Here is a 20,455-nt window from a genome sequence, read left to right as displayed (position 1 = left end):
TTTCACAGATAAGTAAACCAGGGCCAACTTTGAATAACTTAATCGAATAAGGGCACAGATAGCCGGACTCAGCGCATCTTCCTGGGGGCGCAGTTCTGCTGACTGTAGGGGCAAGGACAGCTGTGACCTCTGTGCTGTCCCGGCTGCGAGCTCCTAGAGGGCGGTCTCTCCCCTGTGTGGCCCCTCCAGCCCGCCTGCGCTTACTCGGGGCTCATGACCACAGAGTACCGTCCTGTGCACCAGGGTCCCTAAGAGGACACAGTCCCCCCAGGCATCTGGTTGGTGGGGAGGCAAGTGCATGAACAGGTAGTGGGAGGTACTGATAGGGGTGACAAGGCCCAGCCTCGAGGACAGGTGACGCCGCTCGGGGACACATTTAGCATTCCAACGAGGGGAAGCAGAGTCCGGAAGCATGAGTGGAAATTTTGAGACACTCGGAGCCAGAGCAGTGGTCCCAGCTGGGGGCCTGTGTGCCCCCTGCCAGGGGAAGGTGTGTGGGTGCAGGGGGTGGTGTGGGGCTGGGGGAGGCCAGCGGGGTCCGAGCACACAGGGGCCGCCTGCCCGGCCTCTGAGCAGGCCTCTGAAGCTGCCCCTTTGAAAGCCCAGCATGGGGCGGGGAAATGCCAGCATCTTTGGAGACGACTGCAGTGAGCAGAGTCCAGGGAGGGTGGTGCCCAGCCCGGGCCCCCAGGGGAGTGGCCCCGGGGTGGGAGCAGGTATTGATCGGCTGCTCTGGGCAGGAGGCAGTTGATGGATGAGGCACTGGGTCCCATGGCAGGCACGGCGCGTCCACATCAGGCCACTGGCGCCCAAATCGTCTAGAAAGCCCATCGCAGACGGCGGCGCTCGGCGCGCCTCGAAGCAGCAATTACAAAGCCAGTCATTAATTAAATAAGACCTGCTTTTCTGCAGCCACACGTGGGAGGCATCCTGCTCATTCAACTACGCTTCCATTCAGCATTTGCAGGGCGGCAGGTGCACGTGAGATGCTGGGTGAGAGAGTTCCGGGCCCATCTCTGCTCCTGTAAAGCCGAGGTGCCCAGCCACTTGGACTCCTGGACCTCGGCTCCTCCCCGCAGGGCAGGCTTGGCTGCACCTCCTGGCTGGGAGAGGAGGGGCTGTGTGGATAAAGGAGATCGTGAGGGTGGGGTGCCCAGCAGCGTGGGGCCCCTTGCACGTGTCTGGGATCAGCGCCAATCCAAGCACACTATGCCCGCCCCAGAGAGGGGCAGGGTGGAGGCACAGCCAGCCTCCAAGAACTCAGGGCGGCCCATCTCTCTCTGGAGCTGTGTGCAGAGCTAGATGGAGCCCCTGAGCGGGCCCTGGACTCTGCAGCTACCAAGGATGCCGGGCAGTTGGGAAACCTGTGTGTCCAGAGAGGACCCCAGCGAAGCCTTCCTGTCCCCACGGCCCAGGCTGAGGCTGTGGTCACCTGTCCCTGTGGCTGGCCTGTGGTGCACGTGGTTCCCCTCCCTCCACGGCCCAGGGGATCCAGTCCAGACGCAGCCGGCCACCCTGCCTCCTCTGCTGTTGGCTGTCTGGTCGCTGCCCGGGCAGTCGTCCTGCTCGTGCCGCTGCCCAGCGGGTCCAGTTCAAGGCTCGGCAAAGGCCCCCACTCCAAAGGCAGACCCGAGTGGGGGTGCACACTGCCCCCTTGGCTCCAGGCTTCCTCCTCCTCCTCTTCTCTGCCTGGGCTTCCTGGCTTCTTTCTATGACTTCCTTCTTCTCCTCCTCGTCCTTGTGTGTGTAGGAATTTTTAAAATTGCTTTTATAAAACTGCTTAATTTGTTTACCTCTAAAAAATGTTAGGGAGAAGGAAATGGCAACCCACTCCAGTACTCTTGCCTGGAGAATCCCAGGGAAGGGGGAGCCTGGTGGGCTGCCGTCTGTGGGGTCGCACAGAGTCGGACACGACTGAAGCGACTTAGCAGCAGCAGCAGCAAAAATGTTAAGTGATGTTGGGGAGTCATTGAAGGCTTCCCAGGTGATGTTCGTGGTGAGGAACCTGCCTGCCAATGCAGGGGATTTAAGGACACGGGTTTGATCCCCGTGTCAGGAAGATCCCCTGGAGGGGGGCACGGCAGCCCACTCCAGTACTCTTGCCTGGAGAATCCATGGACCGAGGAGTCTGGTGGGCTGCAGTCCATGGGGTCACCAAGAGTTGGACACGACTGAAGCGACTTAGCACTGAAGGGGTCCCTGAAGGCCTTGAAAACAGGGAGTAAATTAAGTTCCTAAATCCAGTGTCAGGGGATGGAAATGCTGCCGGGTGTCGTCTCAGCCCGCTGCTGTGCTTTATCAGCCGGCATGGGACACACCAAACGTGCTCAAATGCAAGCATCGTTTCAGCTGCTTTGCTGTAACAGCCGACACTGCGGGACGCAGTCACGCAGCGTCTTTATCTGAGTATCTCGGTAACACTTCAGAACGCACACACCATTGCCACCGGCTTTTCAAAGGGGACCATTACGGTACTAAGAAGTTAATTATGATTAACAAGAAGGTGGGTGGAAGCGAGGCCCTCTGGGAAGGTCTGTGTTAGAGCCCACACGTTTGGGGGTTAGAATCGTGTGGAAGATGCTTCACGGTTTCCGCCCTCTCCGGGGTCAGGGCCCGGCCTCTCTTTGAAGGTTTCGGTCGTCTGCGGTCACCTTGGAAACCTAACTGAACTTAGCCCCCTGTATCCGCTGAGACAGGGAGGGTCTGCTGCAGGGCCAAGACGCCTCCCGGCTCACACCGACCGAGCGTCTGTACCACGGGGACACCGGGCTAGGCCCCGGGAGTGATGAGGGAGGCAGGTCTGGGGACGTCCACGCCATCGGAGGAGCAGGGCCGGCAGCGAGCACACAGAATGTGGAGCTGGCGGTGCTGCGTCGGCAACGGCAGGGACAGGAGCATCCCCGCGCGGGCCAGGCACGCACAGACGTCCTGAGGTTGCTTCACCCGTTACGAGTGGGGCTCAGAAGTCGGGCCTCCTGATGCAGCTTCCAGGGCCCAGGGCCCAGGGCCCTCACCTGCCCTCCTCCCTTTGAACGCCAGGCTGCTGGGGGGTATACATGGCAGGCAGGCAGGTGGGGGTGGCCCCATTGCCCCCGAGCACGGCTCCCCATCACTTGGCACCCTCTCGAGCGCCCACCCCGCCCGGCACGGCTGCAGGTAGTTCTCTCCGTGGGCCGCCACCCACCTGGCCAGCCTCATCGGGGGCCGTGTGACCGTGATGTGAGTTCTCTGGGGCCCAATTTCATGAGCTGTGAAATCGCAGTGACACCCCAGGACTCTCAGAAAGAGGGAGGCTGTGTGTGCAAAGCCCTTTGCTCCAGGTCGGCCCCCACCAGTGTCTGCTGACTCAGTGAGTGAATGAATGAAGGAACGAGGCCCCCAGTTCCGCAGCTGGACACGGAGGAGCAGTGAGCCCACTGTCTGCCTGGCAGCGCAGATGACCTCTCAGCTGCCTGGGTGCCTGCAGGCCCGCAGGGGAGCCACCGCCGCGGGCAGGCGGGCAGGCAGGTGGTGCGGGTCCTGCCCCACAGAGACTCCGCGGGCCCCCTCCTGCTGACCACTGCTCACCCTCCCCGGCACCATCACAGCAGTCGGGCTGAGTGCCCCACTTAACACCCCGACGAAGTCACAGCACTGGGGCAGGGGGGAGGTGGGCAGCCGTCTCACCAGTCTGGAGACCCTGACTCACCCGGACCTGGGCGTAAACCCTGTGGCAGGGAGGGCACTTGGCTTTGGGTTTGGACTGAAGCCTGGAGGGACCTGCAGGGCCCCGAGTGAGTCGGGGGACCGTGGAGAGGGTGCTGGAGGACCGCGTCCAAGGGAGCGACCTCAGAGCGGCCCCTGGACACGCAAGAGCGTGTATCCACCACTGCCTGGCCTCGCTGGCGGCTCTGTGAGATCCCCAGGCTGGGCTTCGGGTGCCTGCTGTGCTTGCTCGGCCCCCACAACAAGCTTCCGCAGGCTGGGGGCTTAAAGGACAGGTTGGTCTCCCACGGCCCCGGAGGCTGGGGTCTGAGCCCGAGGTGAGGGAAGGCCCGCTCCTCCTGAGGCTTCTCTCCTCGGGGGCGGGTGGCTACCTTCTCTGCATCCACATGGCGTCTTGTGTCTGATCTCCTCTTATAACAACGGGTGTCAGGTCATACTGAGCCCACCCTAATGACCTCCTTTGACTTTGATCCCCTCTTTAAAGATACTCTCTCCAAATACAGTCACGTCCTGCAGTCTTGGGGTTTAGAATTTCGACACATACACTTCGGGGGGCACCATATAACTGGACCCTGCAGTTAGCCAGGGGTGGCCGTGGGTGTGGACTCAGACCTTCGGGCCTGTATCCTGGACACCTTCCAGGCCACAGCAGGGCCTACAGGTGCACTGTCCCGAGGCTGAGAATGGCCCTGTGTGGTGACTCCCGCAGCTTCCCTGCTCTGGGAGACTCCTGGGTGTCCTGGAGATGCTGGCCTCTGCTGGCACTCAGGGGACACTGAGTCTCCGTGCTCAGCTGCCCTCTGTGTGCCCAGATTTCAGACCGGTGCCTGCACAGCAAGGTCTGCGGGCTGGTAGGCAGGGTGAGCGGAGGTCTCCCAGAAGCTGGGACATTAGGTTTGGGACCCCACCAGGCTCATGACCACCCTGCTTCTCTGTCATCCTGACGTTTCCTCCCCAGGAAGCCTCACAAACTCTCCGACTGCTTCCAGAATCGGTGGCTTCAGGCGGAATTTCCCAGCACATTTCTCAACTTGAGAAACATCTCAGGGTCCACGCGGGGTCTCCACACCCCCAGGCCCGAGCCCGGGAACCACCCGCTTTGGGGACTTGCAGAATTACACGCGGCCCTTTTCAGCAGCAGGATTCACTCTCCTGTTATTTCCAAAACGCGTCCAGACAACACGTAAGACCGCCGGACGAGACAAATTCATTAGGCTCCTGAATAATGCAGGGAGGTTTGGGGAGCAAACGAGCGGGAGGTGTTCCCTCGTGGGCTCTGCACGTATGGATTTTCCTTTAAGAGACAGAACACAAGTGGATATCGGTCTGATTGTCGCTAATGACATGGGCGCACCGGCCCTTGGCTCTCAGACAGCCACTCATTAAGGGGAGTGGCCGTTGTTTCCTCCCCTGGATGAGTGTGTTGATTAAGCTCTTCGACGCCGTCCCCGGCACTGTTCAGGGACAACCACCCTGCTTAGGGGGTGCACGGCCATACTGTTTTTTCCTGAAGGAAGAGCTCTCTAAGGGAGTCATTCTGCTTTGGGGACTGCCCTTGGGGCAGACGTCCCCAGTCCACTCCCCGCCACCCGGGCTAGGTAAGTGAACAGGGCCCCCTCTTAAGGGGACACTCACTCTTCAGCTTCAGAAGGAGCTATTTTCCTGGCGAAAGGCAGAAACCTGGCCTGAGAAGCACAGCACCCGTTCCACGCCAATGACACCAGCGGCCTGTCTGTCCCTGCGTTTGCCCGCCCCGCCCCAGAGGGCCTCAGCTTCCTTTGGGGGACGGTTCCCAGACACGCACACTGCTTTTCTTCCCTGAATACCTGCACCTCCTTCCTGTGGCTTCTCAGTGAGCGGGATCACTCGCAGGGCAGAAACACCCCGGAGTCCATGTCCTCAGGAGGGACCTGTGACCCGTGATGGGATCTGGTGACTCAGTACACCCTGGGGGGCGCAACATGCCCTCCCTCTGAGGTTTCCCCCACATGGCTGGGTCTCAGCCGTCCACTGGGGTAACCCCCCATCACCCAGCTTCCTCCCTTCCCCGTCTCACCTCCCGACACCCACAGCCTCCTTCTCAGGGTCGCCTCCCAAACAGAGACTTGTCCACCTGTAGGTGGGGAAGCTCCAGGTCTGGCGAACAGCAGCCCACGTCGGGACGCAGCAGGCTGGCCAGCCATTCACCATGTCCCCCCATCCCTCCCCCGGGGCCTGGGGCCCCACGACAGGACGTGCGCTGGGGAGAACGTACCCGGCTGCGTTTGCCTAGGTTCATCAGAGAAAACTGAGCCGCTAGGATGGAGACACGCAGAGGTTTCTCACCGGGGCTTGACGCGTGTGATTTTGGAGGCTGAGAACCCTGAGGGTGGACAGTGGTGGCTCCCCTCCCCGGGGGCAGGAGAAGGCGGTCCCGGCCCCACGGTCAGGCCGGGGAAGGCGCGGCTCAGCCTTTGCAGTCTCGTCTTCAACTGATGAGGAGGGCCACCCACACTGTCTCCCAATCCAAAGGCTAAGCTCATCCAGAGACCCCTTTGAGATACACCCAGAGTCGTGTTGACCCCACGGGCGGTCACAATCAACCCATATCGTGGACCGTCACATCCTCCTAGTGGTTGCTGGGTAACGGCCGTGAACTCCTGTGAATCCCCAGGGACCCAAAGGCCCCCATGGTCCACGGGGCTGAGCAGGGATGCAGCGAGGCCAGGGGCTAGATGGAGCCGGTCCAGTTCCCCTCACAGGGGGTCCAGTGGGCCTGTGCACACGCCCAGCAGTGGCTGCCCCAGTCCCAGGAGGCAGAGCGAGAACAGGGTGCAGAGAGCTGGCAGGAGCCCACGCTGCACAGGGAGCCTTGAGGATGCGGCGCCGGGCGAGACTGCCGGGCCTAGGGTGCAGGTCCTGTGTGATGCTGGCCCCCACGCCCCTTCTCCTTCCTTCAGTTCTTCCCAGCCCGGGGCTGCCCCCATCCAAAGGCAAAAGGCCGATTTGTGGGAGCAGACTGAAACTTCATCTGCTGACCGAGGACGAAGCAGGGCGGGCTCCTGCTCTGAAAGCACCTTCTCCCAGAGTGCAGGCGAGGACGAGCTTTCTATAGGAAAGCGGCTGAAGGGGTGGTGTGGGTCCGAGGCCTCTGTCACTGAGGCTCACGGAAATGCGCGGCGGTTTCCTGGGACGAGCTGAGTGCTTTCCTGCCCCTTCACGGTCCTCGGGGACGGGCAGTGAAGCAGGAGGCACCAGCAAGGTGCCAACTGGGCGGGGGTCTTAGTATTCAAATGAGATGCGAATGAGCTGTCCAGCCACCTCTGTCCCAGTTTTGAAGTCTGGCCAGTGAATTTGAGCTCCTCGTGGTTCCTTGTCCCCATAGTATCAGATGTTAGGATCCAGCCAGTCTTGGTTTTCTGTAGATTTGCCTGGAGGGAGGCTTTTATTAGAAATGGCAGGGCGGTGGAAGCCACTTCTAATTCAGGCGGAACCCAAGGAAGGTGCCCTCATGTTTTACAGAGATGGTTTTGGGTGCGTTGGGGACCCTCAGGTTGCCCCCCTGGGTGACAATTCCACTTACATGAAGCACCTTAGTAAAACTCACAGAGACTGAAGGTAGAGCAGAGGTTGCCAGACACTGGGGAGAGTGCGGGCTTCTGTTTAATGGAGGCAGAGCTCCAATTTGGGAAGACGAGGATGCTCTGGAAGTGAATGACAGTGATGTTCGCTAGGCAAAGTGAAAAACTTACAGAAAGACAGATACTGTATGATATCACATGTGTGTGCAATTTAAAAAATACACTAGATGAGTGACTGTAACCAAAAAAGAAGCAGCATTGTAAATCAACTGTACTCCGATGTAAAATAAAAATTAAATAAGATGCAGACTCACAGGCACAGAGAACTCACATACATACAGGGAGAAGGAATGGGGGGGCAACCTAGGGTGGGAGGAAAGTCACCTGCGTGAAACTTTTGACAATTACACAGCACTAGAGGCTCAGATGGTAAAGTGTCTGTCTGCAATGCGGGAGACCCGGGTTTGATCCCTGAGTTGGAAAGATTCCCTGGAGAAGGAAATGGCAACCCACTTCAGTATTCTTGCCTGGAAAATTCCATGGACTGAGGATCCTGGTAGGCTACAATCCATGGGGTTGCAAAGAGTCGGACACGCCTGAGTGGCTTCACTTCACTTCACTCTTCGTGAAATGTAAAGACTCTTTCATCAATATCTTTCATTCAGTTAAAAAAGTGTGGTGACTTCCCAGGGGGTCTGGTGGCTAAGACTCTGTGCTCCCAGTGCAGGGGGTTCAATCCCTGGCCGGGGAACTAGATCCCACAGGCCGAAACTAAGATCCGGCACAGCCAAATAGATCAATCAATATTTTTAAAAAACCGTGAATGATCTTTAATGCCATTGAACTGTACACTTGAAAATGAGAAAAATGCTAAATTTTGTATTATGTGCATTTTACCACAGTTTTTTAAGAAGTGGGAAAAGACTTGGTAGCATCCGCGAACTGGTCATCTCAGCTTTGAAAGGAGAATCATTACAGTGAGAGAGATCGACCGGGGTTTCCATGATGGCCCTTTGCCCCTAACTCCTAAGGTGGTAAACCCAAAGCAATTGCACATCCCTGGAGAAGGTGAAGAGACAGAGAAACACAAACACGTCTGTGGGAGACGGCGGGGCGGGAACGCCAACCCCTCTCCCCGCAGCGGGGTCAGTGAAAAGCAGAGGCACTTATCGGACCCTCGTTATGGGCCTGGACGCAGGAGGAGGCCATTCCAGAGAGAAATCGACACCCACTGTGAGGCATCTGAGGACACCCACCGCAAAGCTGGACCCTCAGACGTGGGATGGGCGGCCTCCACTAGCCAGGAGGTGTAGGGGGGTGTGAGAGTCCCGGGCTCTAAGCCTCACTTGGGTCTGCTGCCTCCCCAGGGTCCTTCCCAGCAGTGTCTCAGGGGGCCTCTCTGGTCCCAATCGCCGCCATGGTTAGATCCCTGCAGGAAACACTCAGATTGAAAGCTGAGGAGTGGTTATGGAGCTGACGCACACTTTTGTACTCTAAGAGCCCCAACCCGAAATGACATCAGCTCCAAGCCCTCCGTAGCCTGGGTGCTGCCTGATGACCCCGTCTCAGACTGAGACTGACCCCTGCAGGAGACCGAGGGCCCCTCTGTGGGAGAGTAAGGAGTGTCCCCTACCCTCTTGCAGCCGGTGGTGTCTGGATGCCCCCTGCCTGCTTGCCGGAGGCTAGAGTGCCCAGGACCGAGCCCTGCACTCCCGGCAGTGGCCCCTGGGTGTCCTGGCATCGTGAGATCCCTACTGCCTTCTCCCACTTTCAGGCCTCAGAATGGGGGTGGGGTGAGGGAGTGAACGGGGCCTCTGATGTGGGGGTACTCACCCATCCGGGGCTCCTGATGGTGAAAGGCGCTCAGAGAACTGATGGCCCTCGGCCGCCCCACGCCCCCACAGGGCGTGCGTCAGCTGTCCCTTTGTACAGAGAAGGGAACTGAGGCTCAGGGAGGCGACACTCCCGGCCAGGCCATCAGCTGGATGGGGGCGGCAGGGCGGTGCCTTCTCCTGGCAGGAAGGAGCTGGCTGGGCAAGTTCCCAGGCACCTGCCACCCCCACCCGGGGCTCACGTCTCTGCATACTCCACCCGCCCCATCACCCAGAGGATCCAGTTCCCTGTTCCCACCGATATGTGCAGGCGACATCTCTGGGTCGGGCACCAGCCTGACCTGGTGGTGGTTCCAGACCTCTGCTTGTCCATGTCCCAGGCTGGGACGCCTACCACCAGACAGGTTCTCTCTGCCTCGGGCACAGCCCCACAGGGACAGCTCTTGTGGGTGGGGAGGCGCCTCCCCGAGTCCTCGGACACGTGGGGAAGGAGACAAGTCTGCCTGGACCCTGCTCCCTGCTCCAGCAGCTCAGCTTCTTTCCCCGATGCCTGAGTGCTGGGGTTTTACCTCCCTCGCCTGGTCTGCCTCCTGAGCACCCCCATTCTGTGCACGCTGACCAACAGGAAGGAAGGGGCTCTCGCTCCTTCAGTGCCCACACATGCCCCTCTCTGTGGCAGCCGGGCCTCCTTTTAACCTTTTGGATCAGTTTTTTATTGTTGGGCTACCCACTCCAGAATTCTTGCCTGGAAAATCCCAGGGACGGGGGAGCCTGGTGGGCTGCCGTCTATGGGGTCGCACAGAGTCGGACACGACTGAAGCGACTTAGCAGCAATGAGTTGTCTAGTCAACTACTGTAGTAGTTGAAGCTGAAACTCCAGTACTTTGGCCACCTGATGTGAAGAGCTGACTCCTTTGAAAAGACCTGGATGCTGGGAAAGACTGAGGGCAGGAGGAGAAGGGGACGACAGAGGATGAGATGGTTGGATGGCGTCACCGACTTGACAGACGTGAGTTTGAGTAAGTTGGTGAAGAACAGGGAAGCCTGGTGTGCTGCAGTCCATGGGGTTGCAAAGAGTTGGACACAACTGAGCGACTGAACTGAACTGTAGTTACCTGCTCAGTGGACAATACACACGTGTCCACCTGCGGTTCCGGAGATCAGAAGTTCAGTGCGGTCTCATGGGGAAAAAAATCAAGGTGTCAGAGGGTCCAGGATCCTCCTGGGGGCTCTTTGGGGGCCTGTTTCCTGCACTTCTCGGGTCTGGGAGGCGCTGCCCACACTCCTGGGCTCTCGGGCCATCCACCACCTGCACAGCCAGCAGCCCTTGGCGGGGTCCTCACGTCCCGCCCCTCTGACCCTGCCTGCCCCTCCTCTGCACTGACGGACCTCGTGACTGTCTTGACCCCGCCCCACACCCCCCACTGACAGCCCAGGATCTTCATCTCTGTGCATTAAGACCAGCAATTAATTAAGATCAGCTATCTAAAGTCCCTTGCAGGTGCCAGGGGTTCGGACGGGGACCTCTCTGGGGCTGTCATTCTGCCCCATGCCTCCCTCTGGGAGGGTTTCAGGGGTCTTGCTCAGCCTGGAGATTTCTCCAGCCTGCGCGGCTGTCTCCTCATGGGAGTCTTCCCGAGCTCACGGCCACAAGCCTGCCTTCTGGGCTCAGAGAGCAGCGTCAGCTGCACAGCCCTGGCTGAGTTTCGTGCTGGGTCAGGACTCAGGAAGGCAGGAAGAGTTACAGCCTCACGGCCTCCCTGCTTCCAGGGAGTGGCTCTGCTGGGAGGCTGCCCGCGAATCCTGCCTCCTGGGGCCGAGGCCGCTATAACGAGCCGCTTGCCCCTGAGCTCTGCAGCTTCATCTGCGCCCATGAGCGCCTCTCACCCAGAGCTGGGAAATAGGGTGTGGCGGGTTGGATGGCGTCCCCTCCAAGGAGACGTCCCAGGCCTGAGCCCGCTCCCAAGGCGGCCTCGTGTGGAAGTAGGTCGATTGCTCCAGTCGATGACAGAGAAAGCCTGGGGCCTGTGAGAGTGCAGAGAAGGCACCTCTCCCAGTCTAAGGATATCAGGAAAGGCTTCCTGGAGGAAGTGACCCTCTCAAAATGCCATAGTGTTTAGTTGACATGATAATGTAGACCTCAGAGCAACTGCAGGCCAGACCCAGGAAAATGAGCTGCAAATGGGCCAGTATTAGAAGTCGTTAGTTAAGGCAGGGTTGTGCTGGATTAGGGTTGCCTTAAACCCGGTGACTAGAGTCCTTATTAGAAGAGGAGAGACCCTGGCATCCCAGGAGAAGCTTTGTGACCGCAGGGCAGAGGAGGGGTCGTGACACGTGTCCAAGCCAAGACTTCCTGGAGCCGTGGAAGCTGGGAAATAGGCCTGGAACGCCCCCCACCCCCGGAATCCCCCAGAGGGAGACAACCCTGCAGACCCCTCGATTTCAGACTCTGGCCTCAGAACTGGGAGAGAGGTATCTGCTACTTTAAGCTGTGCAGTTGGGGGTTATTAGCTACAGCAGACCTTGCTGACTGATACATTGGTTAGCACTCAGAACAGCTAGCACCATGGGTCTCCTTTATAAAAATTCAACAGAATAATAAATGCAAGAATAACCTACAGCCGTTCATTCATTCGTTTATTCGTTCAACAAATAGTAATCCAACAGCTAACACTTATCAGAAATTATTCTAAACTTTGGGAGGAGAACACACACGTACATACACAGCCTCCTTGTCCAGGAAAAAACCCACGTCTGCATACACAGGGAATAAAAGTCATGACAGAAGGAGGCCTGGGGCCTGTGAGAGTGCAGAGAAGGCACCTCTCCAGTCTAAGGATATCAGGGAAGGCTTCCTAGAGGAAGTGACCCTCTCAAAATGCCATAATATTTAGTTGAGGCAATAACGTTCACCTCAGAGTAACTCCCTAGTCCAGACTTAGAAAAAAAAATTCTTTTAAGTCGCCTAATCATGTCCAACTCTTTGTGACCCCATGGACTATAGCCCGCCAGGTTCTTCCATCCATGGGATTTTTCAGGCAAGAATACTGGAGTGACTTGCCATTTCCTTCTCCAGGGGATCTTCCCAACCCAGGGATCAAACCCAGGTCTCCAGCCTTGAAGGCAGATTCTTTACCGGCTGAGCCACAAGGGAAGCCCAGACTTAGGAAAACGAGCTGCAAATGGGCCACTATTAGAAAAGAAGGGGCAGTTCACACCAGCTGGTTCTTTCTTGATTCAACCAACAGCCTGTCGGGCAGGTTTCCAGACCCCAGACCACGAATGCCCTGCCCCGCCTGAGAAGGGAGACAGCCTGGGGTCTGAGGCAGGGAGGGTAGGGAGGCCCATTTCTGGCTGCAAGTTGCAAGTTCGGCGTCTCGTTTTGGACACGGTGACCTAAGAGCCCAGAATGCGGTGTGTGGCTGTGTGGATGGGGCCCCAGAATGGCCCTGGGGATTGTGCGGGGGGTGGGGGCGGGATGCTGGTTGCTCGACCCAGCCAGCGTCTCCCGAGGGTCTTGCCTGTTCGGGCTCTCCCGTCTGCAGGGAAGGGGTCGGGAGGCAGGTAGAAGGGGTCGACCCACCGTTCCTGCCCATCACACGGACCCCTGGTGGAAGGACCCTCGGGCTGGGCCTTGGAGCTGGTTCCGGGGCTCCTGGCCTCCGAGCAGGCTGCTGTGGGGGTCTGTCCACGGACCCCTGCGCTGTCTGACCCCAGCTTTCACTTTGATGAATGTCAGACTCAGGAAAGGGCTGCAGGAAAACTGCAAAGACTTCCCGCCTGCCCTTCACTCCGGTCCCCAGACGTGGACGCTCGCGGCCTTCGCTTTTTCTCCTCTCCCCTTGCTCCCTTTCTCCTTCCCTCCCTCCCTCCCTCTGTGTCTGTCTCACACTCACACACACATACACACGTGTGTGCACACATCCCTCTGTTCCCTGTGCGGCCCATGCCTCTGTGCATCGTGGCTGCATTTCGGGAAGGACCCCGGGGGAGTGCAGGGTGGGCTGGGGAGGGGGCGGCTTCCCCCTGAGCTTCCTGCAAGAGGCCGTCGCCCAGGACGGGGGACGCCTGGCTGCAACAAAGGCTGCAGGGAGCCCACCGTTTCATACAGGATCCTCAGCGCGGATGTCAGGGCTTTGAGTCATTCAAAGGCAGTCCAGGGCACGTTCTTTAGGCTGCTGACCGTGACAGTAATAACAGTAGAAGAAAGTGAGGTTGCTCTATGGTGTCCAACTCTGCGACCCCCTGGACTTAGCCCGCCAGGCTCCTCCATCCATGGGATTCTCCAGGCAAGCATACTGGAGTGGGTTGCCATTTCCTTCTCCAGGGGATCTTCCCGATCCAGGGATTGGACCATGAAGCTAATGTCAGACCTCACAGACATAGCCACCCTGAGCTCTCACCCAGCCTGTGACAACCCCGAGTTCAGAGAGGAGCAGATGGGCCACTTCCGGAGCCCCACAGCCGGGGGGGCAGGCTGGGGACCCAATGCAGGCTGCCCAGCCCTCGCATCCCTGCCAGGGACTGCCCCTGCTGCCATGCCCCGGACACCCCCCAGCTGCACAGCACCTCCACATCCTCAGGCCTCGGGGTGGGGGACGTCTGCTTTGCCCACCTACAGGGCACAGAAGCGGGGGGATGGCTCGGGCACCCACGCCTCCAGAGACCCCGCAGCCCAGACCTCCCCAGCCCCGCGCTGTGGCTGAGGGGCAGGGGCAGTGTGTCCGCTGCAGCCACCCGGCCCCCACGTCAGGGCTTGGTGACGACCCTGCCCCACTCTGTGGCAGAGAAAGTGGACTTTGCAAATCTATTGTTTAAATCAAGAGAAGTAACCAAGATAAAACAGAAGAGAAGGGAAACAGGGCTGGGAAGAGGAAGGGGTGGCTCAGAAAAATGGTATCAGGCCCGTTTGGGGGGAAGGGCAGCGTCTGAGCCCCCGGCCTCCCCCGGCGTCTCCCACAACTCCGGGGGAGGCCCGAGTGTCCGAATGCTGATGGAGGTCCAGAGCCCTGGGCTGGGAGAAGGGTTTGCGCCGTCTGGACTGCATCCCTAGTGGGTGCCAGCAGGTTGGCCCGCATGCCCGGGCGCCAGGGTTTGCGAGGCGGGTCCTGGGGGCCAGGGCCTTGCCTTGCAGCCCTCCTGGCCTCCTCTCCGTCCACCCTGGGGGAGGGTGATGAGAGGTGGCTTTGAAAGGGAAGTTGTGTCCGCAGGGCGGCGGTGGGGGAGGGCAGGGGTCCTGGGAACACTTAGGCCCTTATCGCTGATCAAAGCCCAGAGGTGCCGCCCGACAGGCGAGGTGTGGCCCCACCTGGCTCTCATTAGGCGCTGGCGGCTGGCTGCGGGCTCTGCTCTTGCTCACAGACCCTCCGAGACGGGGGCTCCGCCGGCGGCCCTCCCACCGCACCTGGTGGCCCAGTGGCGGGCCAAGCCAGGCACTCGGACCACGGGGAGCCCAGCCGTGTGCCGCACCCACCCCCCAGCAGCCCTGCCTCTCCGGGCACTGCCCGCTCGCTCAGCCCCTCCAGCCTCGGCGGTCCTTCCCCCAGGAAGACCCCTGCACTTCGTCCTCCTGTCTCCCGTCCCGTCTGCGGCCGCTCTGCTCACCCCCCTCAAGTCTGTGGTGCCAAGAGTCTTACACCACGGCTCCCACATGGCCTGGGCGCAGGTCCCCGCCCTGTCCTGCACCGTCCTTGTCTCGGGGACCAGGCACCCTGTATCCTTCCCGGTCACACTCCCGAGGGGATCGGGGGCATCCCGCTCTCTGGCCACCCCACGGCCCCTCCCAAAGCCCGGCTGGGCCTCTGTACCCTGGGGCCCAGCTCGTGCACCGCCCCGTGCAGCGTGGGGTTCCTGGGGCTAAGTCTGCCTCCTAGTAACCTTCCATCCTCAGTACCTGCCCAGTGCTGGGGGTTGGGTGCCCCCCAGGGCAGGGAACACCCCCAGTGGTGAAGAGGTGGCATTGAAACCCTGCTCTGAGCTCTCTGGTCCCCTCCAGGCCAAGCTCCTGGGTCCTTTCAGGGGACCGAGATGGGCCCACGTCCGTCACCCCCAGCCCCAGTAGGGACGAAGGCAGAGTGGTGGGAGCCCCAGAGTAGGAGCTGCAGGCTGGCGATCCACATTTGGCTCCGTGCGCGGTGGATCCACTAACCTCACCCCCTGCAGGTCCTCCTCTCTCACCCTCAGAACTTGGAGGGACAGAGCAGGACTCGAGCGCTCGACAGCACAGAGCGGGGCTGTTGCACCAGGCTGTCCGCTCTGCTCCCTGCAGGGTGGCGGCCCTGTGCCCCAGCTACCCCCTTGCGTTGGTCCCAGAGGGTGGCCAGCCTCTCTTGGCACTCCTGCATGTCCCTGCCTGCCTCCTCTGTAGGGAAATGGTGTTCACGGGCTGGACTGCCCTGATGGGGAAACGAGGCACAGATGGGGGTCTCAGGGGGTGGGCCACGCTTCCCTCCCAGAGAGGGTGTCTCGTGTGGGGTTCAGAGGGCTGAGGGGGGCTGCTTCAGCTCTGTGGGTGCCCTTCCTCCAGGCCCAGCTGCTCCCCAAAAAGCCTGCCCAGGACTGGCGCCTGAGTCACAGCAGGCCTAACAAGGGTCACGGGACACCCCACAATGGGTGAGGCGGGGTACACAAGGGGAGCTCTGCAGTTTAAGCCCATGGGACCCACCAGGGCTTCCCACACCCACCCCATCCCAGCCTCAGCTTCTGCCTCTGTGAAGTGGGCATCACCACTTCTGATCTGTCCAGTCTCTGAGTTTTGGGGCAATAAAGCTAATAGAGCAACCGGGTACTTCCCCAAACCTTGTGTGCTGAGCCACTCAGTCGTGTCCGATGCCCAAACCTTGTGTGTGCTGAGCCACTCAGTCGTGTCCGGCTCTTTGTAAGCCTTTGGACTGTAGCCCACCAGGTTCCTCTGTCCATGGGATTTCCCAGGCAAGAATACCGGAATGTGTTGCCATTCCCTTTTCCAGGGGATCTTCCTGACCCAGGGATCAAACTCAGGTCTCCCGCATGGCAGGCAGATTCTTTTACCATTGAGCCACCAGGGAAGCCTCCCCAAACATTAGGGCTGTGTTGATTCCTGGAAGGCTGATCCGGGGGCGATGGTCACGCCGATGGTACTCTGTCTCGGAGTGCAGACTGGGTCTCCCCACCTCCCGCCCTCCTGCCCCCCTTCCCATGCTGTTCTACAGTCTCGAGGCTGGCTTACAGGCACCCTGAGCACCCCTCATCTGGGTCCTTCTCCCAGGGGTACAGGCTGATCGTGGGGTGTCACTTTTTAACTTGCATTTGGCGGCCCCCGGGTTCCTGGGAACAGTTGGTGGAACAGGGTGAGCTTCAGAGTCAAGCGCAGCCCCACCATGTACAACGAGAGGAGCAAGGGATGGGCGTCATCGAGGTCAGGGAGGACACAGGAGGTTAGAGGAGGAGGGGCCTGCCCGACACCAGGTGGCTGGAGCGCTGTGGGGGCGCCGGAAGGTGCCAGTTCAGCGCGCTTGGCGCTTCTTTCCAGCAAGTGGCAACAAGGACCGTCTCCATGTCATTCTGTCTGCGGGGGGCTCAGCGCGTCCTCTGTGGTGCCTGGACAAATGTCACCCCCAGGTGACAGCCGAGGACGTGCAGACACATAGCTCTCGCGGCGCCCCTTCCCGCGTGGGGCCGGTTCTGGAGTGGGCAGTCAGCTGTGTCCGAGTGGCGACGGGTGGCCGAGGTCACCCGTCCTTGCAGACGGCCCCTTCTCATCCCCCGGCACTCTCGCCGTAAAGCAGGAGAGACGAGAGCCAGTCATCAGCGTTTCTGCGGAATACGAACTCCAGGTTCTCCTCCCAGACTTCTTCCCTGCGCGCAATTCTCCATTGTGACTCCGAAATATACGCACAGTTTGTAACTCGTTCAAGCGTTTTCCATTATTTTTACTGCCTCACGTGGATGAAATTTTGAATGGCTGAATGGTATTCTGTCTCAAAGATGCTTTGAAATATCAGCTATTTCCAATTGCTTTCATATTAGGACAAATAGTCTATTACACTAACATATTTTCCATATTTTAGATTGTATTCTCAAGCCGAATTCCTCCAGGGCAGTAATGGCTCAGTTTTGAGATCTCAAGAAAGTGAAAAGTAAACAAAAGTACAAAAGCACCCCCCCGCCAAAAAAAAGAAACAACAAAACACCCAGATGACTGACCAAAGTCATTCTATTTTCTTTACAAGATCTAGAAGAAACCCCAAAGTGGTGGTCAGATGCCGTGAAAGTATCAATTAAATCGATACTTTGCAATCAGCTCTCGTTTCAGTGTCTTGGTCTTCTAGTTTCGAGACAGCACGAGACAATGTTAACATTTCCTAAAATACCCGTATTAGCAGGAGCGTATCTGCTGAGCCTCTCCCACAGGCAGTGGTTGTCAAGAAATCGGAACAAATGTTTAGTATTAGGAGGAGTCTAAGTTATGGGAGAATTTCATATGTTATGATTTATGCATCCGTCATTCCAATCATCTTAAATAAGAAAAATGTTGGTTTTCAGTTGCCACCGAGAAGTATCTGGTCTCTTTTAGAAGAAGATTAACCGCACAGAGGGGCGGCCCAGCTCTGCAGGCGAAGCTGACACTTTTCTTATTATGTACCTGATAATTCAGACAAGATTTAATCAAACAATCCATTTCTAATGCCCACTCGGTATTAGCGTTCTGTTTTGAATTTGCCTCTATTTGTGTCACATCCAGAAAGACCGTCTCCATTACATGTTTTTAAGTTCCACATTTTCAACTTATATATGAGGTAATCCAATAAGTAAAGCTAAGCCAGTGGAAACTGCTAGGGTTATCAAGGTTTTTCCCAAGAAGCAAGGAAGCATATATAGACATATGTATATCTATATATAATATAGATAAAAATGTAGTATGAATAACAAATGTATTAAATACATGTTTTATATTTTATATGCATTTATTAATATGACTTTATTATTATACTTTTTGTGGTGGTAGATTTGGGTCAAAAGGAGTTTTTTAATTGAATTATAGTTACAAGGTTGTGTTAGCTTCTGGTATACAGCAAAGTAATTCAGTTTTATATATATACATTTTCACATTCTTTTCCATTATGGTTCATTACAGGGTATTAATGGGGAAACAGTGGAAAGAGTGTCAGACTTTATTTTTTGGGGCTCCAAAATCACTGTAGATTGTGACTGCGGCCATGAAATTAAAAGACGCTTACTCCTTGGAAGAAAAGTTGTGACCAACCTAGATAGCATATTCAAAAGCAGAGACATTACTTTGCCAACAAGAGTCCGTCTAGTCAAGGCTATGGTTTTTCCTGTGGTCATGTGTGGATGTGAGAGTTGGACTGTTAAGAAAGCTGAGCACTGAAGAATTAATGCTTTTGAACTGTGGTGTTGGAGAAGATTCTTGAGAGTCCCTTGGACTGCAAGGAGATCCAACCAGTCCATCCTAAAGGAGATCAGTCCCGGGTGTTCATTGGAAGGACTGATGCTAAAGCTGAAACTCCAATACTTTGGCCACCTCATGCGAAGAGCTGACTCATTGGAAAAGACTCTGATACTGGGAGGGATTGGGGGCAGGAGGAGAAGGGGCTGACAGAGGATGAGATGGCTGGATGGCATCACCGACTCAATGGACCTGAGTTTGGATAAACTCCGGGAGTTGGTGATGGACAGGGAGGCCTGGCGTGCTGCGATTCATGGGGTCGCAAAGAGTCGGACGCGACTGAACGACTGAACTGAACTGAACAGGGTACTGAGAGTCGTTTCCCTCTGCTGTTCATCTGTTTTGTGTGCAGTAGTTTGCGTGTGCTAATCCCAAATGCCGAGTTTCTCCCTCCCCACGGCTTTCCCTTGTGGAGCCCCAAGTTTGTTCCCTGTGTCTGTGAGCCTGGTTCTGTTTTGTAAATAAGTCATTTGTGTCATATTTTAGATTCCACATATGAGACATCACATGGTGTTTGCCTCTTTCTGTCTGACTTACTTCACTTAGTATGATAATCTCTAGATCCATTCATGTTGCTGCAAATGGCAATATTTCATGCCTTTTTGTGGCTGAGTAGGATTCCGTTGTGTGCATGCATGCGTGCTAAGTTGCTTCAGTCGTGTCCCGCTCTTTGCGACCCCACGGACTGTAGCCCGCCGGGCTCCTCAGTCCTTGGGGTTCTCCAGGCGAGAGCACTGGAGCGGGCTGCCCTGCTGTCCTCACTCCACCGTCCTCACTGGTCTGTGACGCTCATTTAGCTGCTTCATGTCTTGGCTGCTGTGATCAGGGTTCCCATGAACGTCAGGGTGCATGCATTGTTTGAATGAGTTTTGTCCAGATACATGCCCAAAAATGGGGTTGCTGGATGATATGGGAACTCTGTTTTCAGCTTTCTAAGGAGCTTCCATACTGTTCTCCATGGTGACCGCCTCAATTCACATTCCCACCAACAGTGTAGGAGGGCTCCCAGAAGGGATTGTTGAATACTCACTAATCCCTCTAGATTTTGTGAAACAAAACACATTTCCATTCAGATGTGTAATGACGTTTGCCGTCTAAATGGAACTGTTTTTAATTATTTAATGTGCTCAATAATTATTGGCTCTAGCCTCACTTGGGACTGGATCCGGGTTGAACCCGATTCTCAGGTATGAACGAGACAGGTCTGTGTCTGCAGAGGCGGGACTGGTGTCAGGATGACCAGTCACGGCAGCTGGGTGTGGAAGCGTGGGGGGGCCCTGGACGGTCCCTTTGGAAGTGGGGGGAAGGGCCCGCGTCAGCCCTGGCTTTTGGAGGCCTGGACCATGTGAGCTGGCTTCTTAGGAGGAGAAATTTGCTGGGCGTGATGACTATAGTCTGCATTTCTATTTCAGAAAAGCATTGAAATCGTTTCTCTAGGCTCCACTGTTGAACATTCTGTATTCATTCATTTATGGAGTCAACGACTATGTAGGCGCGTATGCCAGGGTCAAGCCTATTTCTGTTCCCAGAGCTCTGAGGTGGCAGAGAAAACGCTGTGGAAGGCCAAGGAATCCAAGGGAACGGCTTTTCCTTTCTAGGGCGATAAGTGTCAACCTGCTTTTTAAATAACTTGGAGCTAATTACGCATTCACCAATCCCGTCCTTTATTCACATACTCAGAATATTTGTCGAGTGACAGGTCTTCGTAAAATAATGAGCTGCTTCATTGCCGCCGCTTCCTAGCACGTCTGTGTGTCTAGACGCACTCGCTGGGTTTGATTCTCCAAGCTGGGAGCCTTGCTCGGGGCTCTTTGTGGAAAGCTCCCAGCGACAAAGACGAATGAGGGGCTGATTCCACAGACAGTGAGCAGTCAGCGCAGGCTTTCTTGAACACCTCGAGAGATGTGGAC

The sequence above is a fragment of the Bos javanicus genome, chromosome 6 (assembly GCF_032452875.1).
Source record: "Bos javanicus breed banteng chromosome 6, ARS-OSU_banteng_1.0, whole genome shotgun sequence".
In the NCBI taxonomy this organism is placed as follows: Eukaryota; Metazoa; Chordata; class Mammalia; order Artiodactyla; family Bovidae; genus Bos; species Bos javanicus.
Note: the sequence above shows the minus strand (reverse complement) of the source record.